The sequence below is a fragment of the Trichosurus vulpecula genome, chromosome 3 (assembly GCF_011100635.1).
Source record: "Trichosurus vulpecula isolate mTriVul1 chromosome 3, mTriVul1.pri, whole genome shotgun sequence".
NCBI classification, from domain to species: Eukaryota; Metazoa; Chordata; class Mammalia; order Diprotodontia; family Phalangeridae; genus Trichosurus; species Trichosurus vulpecula.
The window spans coordinates 127,900,566-127,912,228 of NC_050575.1; positions in this window are offsets into that span (position 1 = coordinate 127,900,566).

Consider the following 11,663-nt stretch of genomic DNA (forward strand, 5'->3'; position numbering starts at 1 on the left):
TTTAAAATAAGGAAACTGTGGTCCACAAAGGGGGGGTCAATGACTTGCCAAAGATCACATAGCACAACCAATGACCAGAAACTGAATTTCCTGGCTCCCATTTCAGTGACCTTTCTGTTCTCTCAATATCCTTCTCTCTCTACATCTGGGAAGCACAGAATGATATTCGCTAGTGATATTTGTACTACCCTATCAGATGGTGCATGCATTTTTATCTCCTTTTTACATGGGAGGAAAGCGAGGCTTTAAGAGATTAAGTGACTTGTCCAGGGTCACATAGCAAGTGAATCTCAGACGGAGGGATTTCCTCAGTCAATCCTATGGAGTGAAGAAATTTTTAACAATTTCTAGCTTCTACTGCTCTCCTAGACTCATGCTTGCTTACCTGTGCAGAAAAAAAAATTATCACCATATATCTTCTAGATGAAACTTTCCTTTGGACTGACTCCTTTTTGTCTACTATAAAAGGCTGTAAAACTGGAAAAGAGGAAAAAGCACTGCATTTGGGGTCACAAGACCTGAGATCAAATTCTAACTCTGTTACTCATTAACTTTTGCGTGATCGTAGAAGAGTCATTTCTCCTGTCTGGGACTCAGTTTCTTCACCTGTAAAATGAGGGGATCAAGCTAGAGATTAAAGTTATGTCTAGTTGTTACATGTATTACTTCCATGTTTCAACATGCTCTTTTTTCAAGGTAATCTAGTTCTCTGATGTTCTATACTTTAAAGCCTCTTAAAGCTTTAGCATTCTATACTCTAGACTCTAAAATCTCAGGGCTTCAGTTTCTTCATCTCTAATATGAGGGAGTTGAATTGGATAACCTGTAAGGTCCCTTTCAGCTCTAAATCCTGTCTGTGACCTACAGTCCTGTACAGATAATAACTAAACATGAAGATAAGCCATGCACCCAATAAACCCAACACATTCAGACACGCCTCCCTAGGAAGGCAAGCTCATGGCTGTACAGACATGGGAAGTCATTTTCCAAATGGGCATTTCACCTGGAGGAGCTAATTGAGCCTCATTTCCAGCCGGCTGCATTCCTGAGACCTCTAGCCAAAATCAGGGGGTGCCAACTGGCAAAGGAATAGGGACTGGAAACTTGCCACAGCCCTACCTGCATAGCCCTTCCTCTAGGAGGGACAAGACTTCGAGCCCTGAGGAGATGGGGCTCGAATTTGGCACATACCACTTGGGTTTTTCTTCCAGAGCAGCCATGCTGAAGCAACAATTAGCAAAAGAAAGTTAGTCTCCTGGGAAAAACATTTAAATACAAGGCAAGTGTTTAAACTTAGCAGCAGAGAAGACTTAAGGGGGCATTTCTATTCAAAAAGAGCCTGGCAGGCCCTAAAAGGGGCAATGAAAGGATGACCTGGCAAAAGAGAGGTCAGGTGGAATCGTGGAAGGCAAAAGGAACTCTTGCGAAGAGACCCACATTATACAATTTGGGGACTTGGAGAGAACTTAGAACCTAAAATATTAGATTTCAAATGGGCCTTGGAACATGGAATCCACATAAATTGTTTAAGCTACAAAAGGTCTTAGAACATGGAATGTTAGAAATTAGAATGGGAGAATTGGAAAGGGCCTCACAAGAAGGTTTTAAACTAACAGCAGGTTTGACCATGGAAAAATTGATGTGACAGTAAGATGGCATGCTGTAAATACTGAAGTTAAATAGTTTGATTTCTACCAGCTTTTCCTAAAGAAAAGGAAGCAAAGGTGAGATATTTATTTTCAAAGCAAGAGACATATTTCTTATGACAATATCACTATTGAATGACTCCATTATGTCTAATAACTTATGGAGACAAAATAAATTTCTTTGATCTGTACTGGGCAAGTAGAGTGACAGCTGGCATTCTACACAGAAAATCTAGTGCCTTGTCTAATTATGTTAACTTCATGTTACTGGGGAATCCCACAATCATCGAAGCTGTTTTAACTTTATGAAACAATTAACCCTTTGCTAGCTCCACCCACTTCGAGTGTTTGTCCCTCAAACCTTAGAATCTCAGAACTGTGCCTGAGCAGACATCTTTAGTCAGCTTACCACTCAGTGTAGTAGAATCCCCTCTATTCCTTCCCTGTCCAAGAGTCAACTGGTCTTTAGATTTAGTATCTCCTGTATAATACTTATATCCCATTTTCGGGACAATTCTCATTGTTAAGAAGTTCTTCCGAAATAAGGACACTAATGTACTATTGATGGAGCTGGGAACTGGTCCAACTGTTCTAGAGAGCAATTTGGAACCATTCCCAAAGGGCTATAAAACTGTGCATGCCTTTTGACCCAGTAATACTGCTACTAGGTTTGTATCCCAAGGAGATCAAAGAAAAGGGGAAAGGATCTCTATGTATGCAAATATTCATAGCAGCTCTTTTTGTGGTGACCAAGAATTGGAAAGTAAGGAAATGCCCATCAATTGGGCAATGTTTGAACAACTTGTGGTATATAATTGTGACGGAATACTATTGTGCTGTAAGAAATAATGGGCAGGATGATTTCAGAAAAATCTAGAGAGACACATACGAACTGATGCAAAGTGAAGTGAGCAGAAACAGGAGAACATTGTACACAGTAACAGAAATGTTGTAGCAATGATCAATTGTGAAAGACTTATCTACTCTGAGACAATGATCAAAGACAAGCCAAAGGACTCATGATGAAAAATACTATCCACCTCCAGAGAGAGAACTGATGAACTCAGTGCATATTGAAACACAGTTTTTTTTCACTGCTTTATTTTTCTTCCTCTGTGTGTGTGTGTTTTTTTAACATGGCTAATATGGAAATGTGTTTAGCATGACTTCACATACATCATATTACTTTCTCAATAAGTAGGGGAGGGACAAAGAGAGCTTGTAACTCAAAATTTAAAAAAAATAAATGTTGAAAAATAAAATAAATTTTTAAATAAAAGAAGTCCTTCTTTATACCTTCTATTGGTCCTAGTTCTCCCCTCTGATGCCAACCAGAATATATTTGACTAGCCTTCTACATAACGCTTCTTCAGATACTTGAAGGCAGTGGTTTGTGTCCCTTGAATCTCCCCTTCTCCAAACTAAACAACCTTTCCTTAAATACTGGTATTTAAGTTCAAGTCTTCTATCCATTGGTCCTTCCTCAGACATGATGCCCAGACCTAGACAAAATGCTTCAGATTGGATCTGACCAGGGTAAAGGATAGCAGGAATATCACCTCCATCATCTGGCATGCTAGACTTCAACAGCCTTAACAAGACCTTTCTCTGAGTGATCAATCACACCTCATCTAGTTATCTTTGTTTAGATATCCTTTTCCTCCTATGATGTAGCATGTTACCTCACGGAGACATGATGGACTCAAAGTGCAGAGAGAAACATACATTTTTTGGTATGGTCACTATATGGATTTGTTCTGCTTGAATATACTTATTTATTATGTTTGTTTTTTTTCTCATCCTGTTCTTGATTGGGTGTGGGGTGGATGAGGAATTGGGAAGAAAGGAAGAAAGTGATGGTAATAAAAAAAGAAAAAAAGAGGAAAGCCATTGAAACATTTTTATAAAATAAATAAAAGAGAGTTTGAGAAGATGTACAAGAAAATAACTTTGAAAGTCTGAGGTTGAATTTATTATATACTTTTTTTAAAGCAAGAAGCATTGAATAGAAGTTCTCATTTTCATATACAATCTTTTTGTGTTCATATAAAAAATTGGCAGTTTTTTTGGTGTTAAATTTAGAATAAAAACATTTGTTTAAAAATTTTTAACATATATTTTCCTCACTGGAAGCTATTTCATTGCTTAAGTAAAACTTTCCCTGGTTTTCAACCAAGTCAATTTTAATGGGTCACTCTGCACTTATTCCTTAAGTTAACTCTTTATCATTTGGGTGACAGGAGACATCTGTCCTGTTTGTTCAACGAGCTATTTTCAGGTTGGTATCCTGTAATGCATAGTCATGATTTTCACAGGCTTTTAGACAAACTAATCCCTCCTTTCCCTGAGAGTTCTAATTCACCCAGGTACATTGAGAAATGGATTGCCCAACATTAGTTAGCTAACAAGATGGTTGATTGAGTGATTTAGTTTTCACACTGGTATAATTCATCTAGCTCATTTCCTATCTACAGTGCCTGTCCAAATATGTACCTATGGACTAATTCTATGGGCTGATAACATTGAACTGCATATTATAATCAGGTCAGTTTTTCATCATTGTTCCCACATGAAGTGTTAGGTTGATGACTTTTGAGAAGTCCAGGATCTTACTTAAGAGACCCTGTTGTGTTCTAGGATTTGACTCAATCAGCATAATGATGTCCATAAACAGATGTATCTGGAGATGCCTTTACTTGCTGTGTCTAATCTATCCTTAGCTCCTGATTCAAATACTGCTTTCGGCTACTCAAGGAAGGCTCCTAGAATTCAGATGAAATGTCTAAATCTTCAAAACTTCTGAATTTCACAGTCCTCTTCCACCCAAAGATGGGGTGAGGAGACAAGGACTTAGACTGGAGCTAGGATTTTTCTCCTCCCTATCTCAGGAGCTTAGCTGGAAGGCTTCCACCCTAAGCTGCCAGACACTCAAATCTGTGGGTTACAAACTGGTTTGCTATTTTATACAAAACCCATAGGGCATGTCCAAACATACTTCCTGTGCAACATCACTCCAATTCAAGGCATCAGACAGTAGCATCTTGACACTTACTTTATGTGGGTTGAATCAATAGACATTATGGACTACCATCCTTGTACTATCCTATCATGAGTGAGAGAATAATAGATGGACAGCTCAAGTGTCACACTGATGTCCACGACACATGAAAAGCAGAGGATCTCCAGTGCATCAGGTTGTTCTTCTTGGAAAGTGTACAGAAACGCATGGACAAGACTAAAAAAATGAGAAGGCATGGTTGGAGAGCAGTCTGAACAAATGGATGGAACATCCATTTTGGTGAGATCTAAGATCTTTCAAAGTAAAAAATTCATCCATTCCAGTATCAAGCATTTATTAATGGTCTACTTACATGAAGAGTACTAGGTAGTAGGCTAAGGGTACACAGAATACAAAGATGAATCCTACTTTAAATAAGAGCTAACATGTGTATAGTGCCTGCTGTTCCTTTGATATGATATCACATTGCATACTAGCAATAGCCCTGTGGATTAGGTAGAAAAAAATATTCCTATTAAAATGTTTCACACATATTTGGGTTTTATGTTGCCTGCTTCCCTTTGCATCATTCTTCTTTTCTCTTCCAGAGAGCTATCCCTTATAATAAATATTTTTTTAAAGAAAAGAGGAAGATGAGAAAATTGACAAAACTTATCAATGCAAAAATCTGACAATATATGTGATGTTCTACACCTGTGGGTCCCTGCCCCTCTCAACTCTACAAAGGGGGTGTTGTCTCCTTTAGCTTCTTTGGCACCAATCTTACAGAACAAATATTATCTCCATTTTGCAGATAAAGAAATTGAGGCTCCATAGGGGAAGTGTCTTTGATAATAAGTGACAGAGCCCCCAAGACTCCAATCTATATCTTCTGACTATACTACCTCTCTGGTCAACTTTCCTTTCATTTCAGTTCTCTATCTTTTGCATTGGAAACTGAGCAAACAATGACTATTTATAAGAGGAAATTCACATAGCTCAATGGTGTTGAATTATTTCTTACACGGTCTTTGTTAAGAAAACAGTTATTGGTAACATCATTTCAATTCTGTTGGTAAAGTTTTCAATTAACTGCCATTTAAATTTACTTTGCACAGCTGCCTCTGTTAGGACTTCCTTAACAGAGGCAGTTCTCTTCAGGGTTCCTAGGAAAGACTACAGTAAACTAGGTTGTGCTATGTAGGTTAATCAAGCCTCCTTTCACCTAAACTTCAGCTCAATTGGGACTGACTTCTATTACTCCCAAGAGACTTGTAATCGCAAGGCTGTATTTCTTTCTCTCTATGCAGACTAGCATTACTTCTGCTATCATTCAAGTAGATTATTTTAAATTTGTGCTATGAATTTGTAAAGCAGGTTTTCTTTATCTCTTTTACTTCTTTCTCAGAATCATAGAATGTTAGAGGTAGAAGGGATCTTGGAACATAGAATACAGAATGTTAGAGCTAGAAGGGAATTTAGAGCCAAGTCCCCAAATAAAATGTTGAACAGACTTTCCTGAAGTTACATAGCTACCCAATGGCACATCCAAGACTAGATTCTATGTCTCCTAATTCTCTATCCACTGTTCCTTCCACTGTACCACTTTGTGTGCAGAACAGATTAAAATTAAATACCTAGAACATTTGATTCCTTTCAGAAATTGAGTCTCCACCCTTTCTTCTTCTGCTCCTATTTCTCTCTCTCCCTCCACCCACCTAAAAGGAAAATTTTACTATCATCCTCCCTAGCATTACAAAGGGGGAATGTGCCATGCTTCCAGGTGTAAGCAAGGAAATAATCTGCTCCATTTTAGATAAACTCAGGTTTGGAAAATTGGTATAAAATTTGGGAAAGTGAAGGGAAAGGAATTGTGGTATCGCCAGGTGATGACAGAGTTGAAGCTTACTTTGTTCTCATTCCATCTTTCACTCTCACATATTGTTTTCCTCTTTAACCATTTTAATATCTGAAACCTTACACCATCATCATGCAATTGTAACAAATGTTTTCAGAGAACATATGCCAGGCATATGATTTCTGTTCAATCTTGAGTCATCTGTTATACTGAATTTTTTCAGACTTGACACTAGACTAGGAATCAGGAGCCCTGAGTTCAAGTCCCACATCTCACAATAACTACATCTTTGACCTTGGGCAGATCATCTAACCGTTCTGGATTTCAATTTCCTTATTGGTAAAGTTGGGGGTAGTAGTGGTATGACTAGATATGAATCTAAGACCCCCTTCAGCTTTAAAAGTCCATAATTTTAACATGACATGTTCTGAGTTCCCTCTGATAGTCTATGGTCTGCCTTGGCTATGGTTGGTGGGAATGCTATATTTCTGGGTTTCTTTTCTTTTGGATATTAGAGCACAAAGATTGGTTCAATAAAGGGATCTTAAGACTTCCAAGGGCAACCATTTAAATGAATCGTGATGTGTTTGTTGCTAACAAAAAGCCTTCCTTTAAATGTTTTTTTTAAAATTATCACTACCTTTGGATGCATATTTCTAGCAGTCAAGCAAACATCAATGCAAAATACAATCTCCAAAATGAATTTCGTTTACCAATTGTTAAAGAAATGAAGGCTATGCTCACATGGGGACTTTTTATAATGAACTATTCAGTAGCACATAACATAGATTGTCAAAGCTGGAAGGGTCTTAAAATATAAAATATAACAATGTAACAGTAGACTTGTGATTAAGATAGTGATGTGATATATCCTAGAACAGTCCAGGTCTCCAGACAAACATTCTAATAAAGATCTGAAAAGGGCGCCAGATAAAAAATGAACAAGAAGACTAAAGGAAGATTTCAGTAAGCTCCTACAACCAGTTCAGGACTGCACAAAAAGACAGCCAGAATCCTGAAGCTGTCAGAGCAGGGATGCTCTGGGAGGGGCAGAAGCCAGTGTAAACTCTGGTAAAGGGTGGCCTAAAGTCAGCAGGATCCCAACTGACCTATAGGAGCCATAGCAGAGCCAATTCCTCATAAATCACTGGACAAGGAGACAGGACCAAGCAGTATATACTTACCTAGGGCCCTTCAAGAAGCCTGTAGCCAGTGCTCCTGTTGAAATCACAATAAGGGACACAATCAGTGCTATGCCCAAGACCTGAGGCCAGTGTATTCTCCAACATTTAGGTGGGATCTGTGAAGGAAGTAGCTGGGGAAAAAGCAAAGTCCCAGTTGGTGACTGTACAAGGAGAAGGAGATAGGGTCAATACTGGCATCTTTATTGGGCACCAAGAGATGGAAGTGAAAGCCAGAAATATATATAGAGGGTGGGGACTGAATGAAATAACTACATTCAGAACTGCAGAAACAGTGACATCCACAGAGGGGACAAGACCAAGCTTACCCACCAAATCCAAGCATGTGGGAAGGGGTAGAACCTGACCTCATCGCAAAGTCACAATCCAGGGACTGAGGCTAAATACATGAATAAACATAAAGAACTCCAAATACAATGAATAAATCTGTTGCGTTAAAAGAAGCCCAAGACATTAATCCAGCAGAGAATGATTCCAGGATAAATTCAAATAGAAACTCTGAGAAATCCATGTGTTAGCCACAAGGACTCCAAAAATGGCTGGAAGAAATAAAGCAAGAACTTTAAAAATGAAATTAGAACTCTTAAAAATGGAAGGAGAATAAATACCTTAGAATAGAATATGGAAAACCTTACCTAAGTAGTGGACTCTCTGAGATACAGAATGGACCAACAAGAAATATTAGATCAAGGACAAAAGACCAAAAAATGAGAACATGTAAAATCTCTACTATCAAAAACAAATTTCTTAGAGAACAGGTCAAGTGTAGATAATTTTTAAATCACTGAACTCCCTAAAAACCATGATGATACAAAAAAAATGAGTACATATTTCAAGAAAGTGTGAAAGAAAACTCTTCAGCTTTAGTAGTATGAGATGAAAAACAGAAAATAGAAACAAGCCATAAATTACCTCCTAAAAGAAATCCAAGGTAAAAATATCTACTAGTATCATAGCCAAAATACAGAACTTCTAATTTAAGGAGAAAAACGCCCAAAGTAGACAGAAAAAGAGTTCAAGTACCAAAGAACCACACTCAAGGTCACACAAACTTTACCACAACTACTATAAGTCAAGGAAATCTTGGAACACAATATTCAAAAACACAAAAGAAAATTCAAAATTGAGAAAAGTTTATCCTGCAAAACTAAGTATCCTCTTATGGGGGAAAGAGGGGTTTGCTACAGAAAAAGAGAGGATCTTCAAACATTAGTGAAGAAAAGAACAGAGCTGGTGGAATTGTTGAAACACAAATACAAGAGACAAGATAAACTTAAAAAGATAAATACATTTGAACAATTGGAAGGGGTTCAGTGATGATGAAGTACCTATAGTCTGGGAGGGAAAGAAGAGACAAGGGTCCCTTTACAATCTCTTTACAATTACATGAATAAACATAAAGAACTCCAAATACAATGAATAAATCTGTGTTTTCAAGGGTGGCAGAAAGAATAAAGAAAGATAAACACAGGGTCTAGGGGGTGGTTATTTTTTTATTGTTTTTACAATAAAAAATAAAGTGGTAAGAAAAAGAAATACTTTTTCCTTTGTTAAGAAATACCTTAACAAATAAATTTAAAAACTAGTTGAAATAATTGATGACTTCAGCAAAGATGCAAGATATAAAATAAACCCATGTAAATCATCAACATTTCTATATATTACCAACAATATCCAACAGGAAGAGATAGAAGGAGAAATTCCATTTAAAATAACTGCAGACAATATAAAATACTTGGGAGTCTACCTGCCAAGACAAACCCAGGAACTATATGAACACAATTATAAAACACTTTCCACACAAAGTCAGATCAGAGCAGTTGGAGAAATATTAATTGCTCATGGGTAGGTCAAGCCAATATAACAAAAATGACAATTCTACCTAAAATGATTTACTTCTTCAGTGCTATATCAATCAATTTAAAAAAAATGATGGCGCTAAAAAACAATAACAAAATTCATCTGGAAGAATGAAAGGTCAAGAAATATCAAGGGAATCAATAAAAAAAGGGAAGGAATTTGGCTTAGCCGTACAAGATCTCAAACTATATTATGAAGTGGTAATCATTGAAACAATATGATACTGGCTAAGAAATAGAGTGGTGGATGAGAGGAATAAATTAGGTTCACAATACACAGTAATAAGTGACCATGGTTATCTAGCGTTTGACAAACCCAAAGACACATAATTTTGGGAAAAGAACTCACTATTTGACAAAAAAATTGCTGGGAAAACTGAAAAGCAGTGTGGCAAAAACTAGATAAAAACCAACATCTTTTGCCATGCACTGAGATAAGGTCAAAGTGAGTATATGATTTAACCATAAAGGATGATACCATAAGCAAATTAGGGGAATATGGAATATTTTACCTGTAAGATGTATGGATAAAGGAAGAATTTATGACCGAACAAGAGATAGAGAGGATCACATGAAATGAAATGGATAATTTTGATTACATCAAATTAAATAAGTTTTGTACAGACAAAACAAATAGAAGGAAAGTGGGAAACTGAGGAAAACATTTAAAGCAAGTTTCTCTGATAAAGGCCAGATTGCTCAAAGATGTAAAGAACTTAGTCAAATTTATAAGAAAATGAGTTATTTCCCAATTGATAAATGGTCAAAGGATATGAACAAGTGGTTTTCAGAAGAAATCAAAGCTGTTTATAGTCATAAGAAAAAATACTCTAAATCATTATTGATTAGGGAAAGGCAAATTAAAACAACTCTTAGGTACCACTTCACACCTATCAGATTGGTTAATATAACAGAAAAACAAAATGACAAATGTTGGAGGGGATGTGCAAAAATAAGGACACTAATGCACTGTTGGTGGAGTTGTAAACTGATTCAACCATTCTGGAGAGCAATTTGGAACTTTGCCCAAAGGACTATAAAACTACTACTAGGTCTATACTTTAAAGAGACCGAAGAAATAGGAAAAGGACCCATAGGTAAAAAAATTATTTACAACACCTCTTTTTTGTGGTGGCAAAAAATTGGAAACTGAGGGGATGCCCACCAATTGAGGAATGGCTGAATAAGTTGTGGTATGTGATTATGATGGACTATTACTATATTACAAGAAATGATGAGCAGGATACTTTTATAAAAACCTGGAAAGACCTACAGAAACTGCTGTAAAATGAAATGAGAAGAACCAGGAGAACACTGTGCACAGTAACGGCAATATTGTATGATGATCAGCTGTGAGTGACTTAGCTATTCTCAGTAATACATTGATCCAAGATAGTTCCAAAGGACTTATGATGAAAAATGCTATTCCTCTCCAGAGAAAGAACTGATGGAATCTGACAACAAATTAAAGCATACTTTTTTATTTTCTTTATTATTCTTGAGGGGGTTTTTTGCTCCGCATTTTTCTTTTACCACATGGTTAATATGGAAATGTTTTGCATAACTGTACATGTATAATCTACATCAAATTGCTTGCCTTCTCAAGGAGGGGGGAGGGGAAGGAGAAAGAGAGGGAAAGAATGTGGAACTCAAAATCTGAAAATAAACATATTAAAATTATTGTTTACATATAACTAAGAAAAATAAAGCAAAAATTAAATGTAAAAAGAAATACCTTAACAAAGAAATGAGAAAGAGGAGGAACTTATTTCTCATAATTATTGGGGTTTTAGGGAAGAAAAATATATAAACATGAAGAATCAGGAATCAAGACAATAAGAATCAGGAGGGAATGGGAAGCTCATGGACTTCACTTTGAACTGAGAAAAGAAAGGTTGAATACACATGGTTTGGTATAGAAAATTTTAAATTTCTGAAGGAAATGGTGAGGAACATGGAAAGAGAGATGGTACAGTTGGAAAAGAAAGATTCACAAGCTAACTTCAACTATGGAAGGTAGATCATAAAAGGGGGATTAAAAAGGGAGAAAACTGTATTAGAACTAGTGATTTCACTCTAGATTAGTTGAAGGAAAGAGGG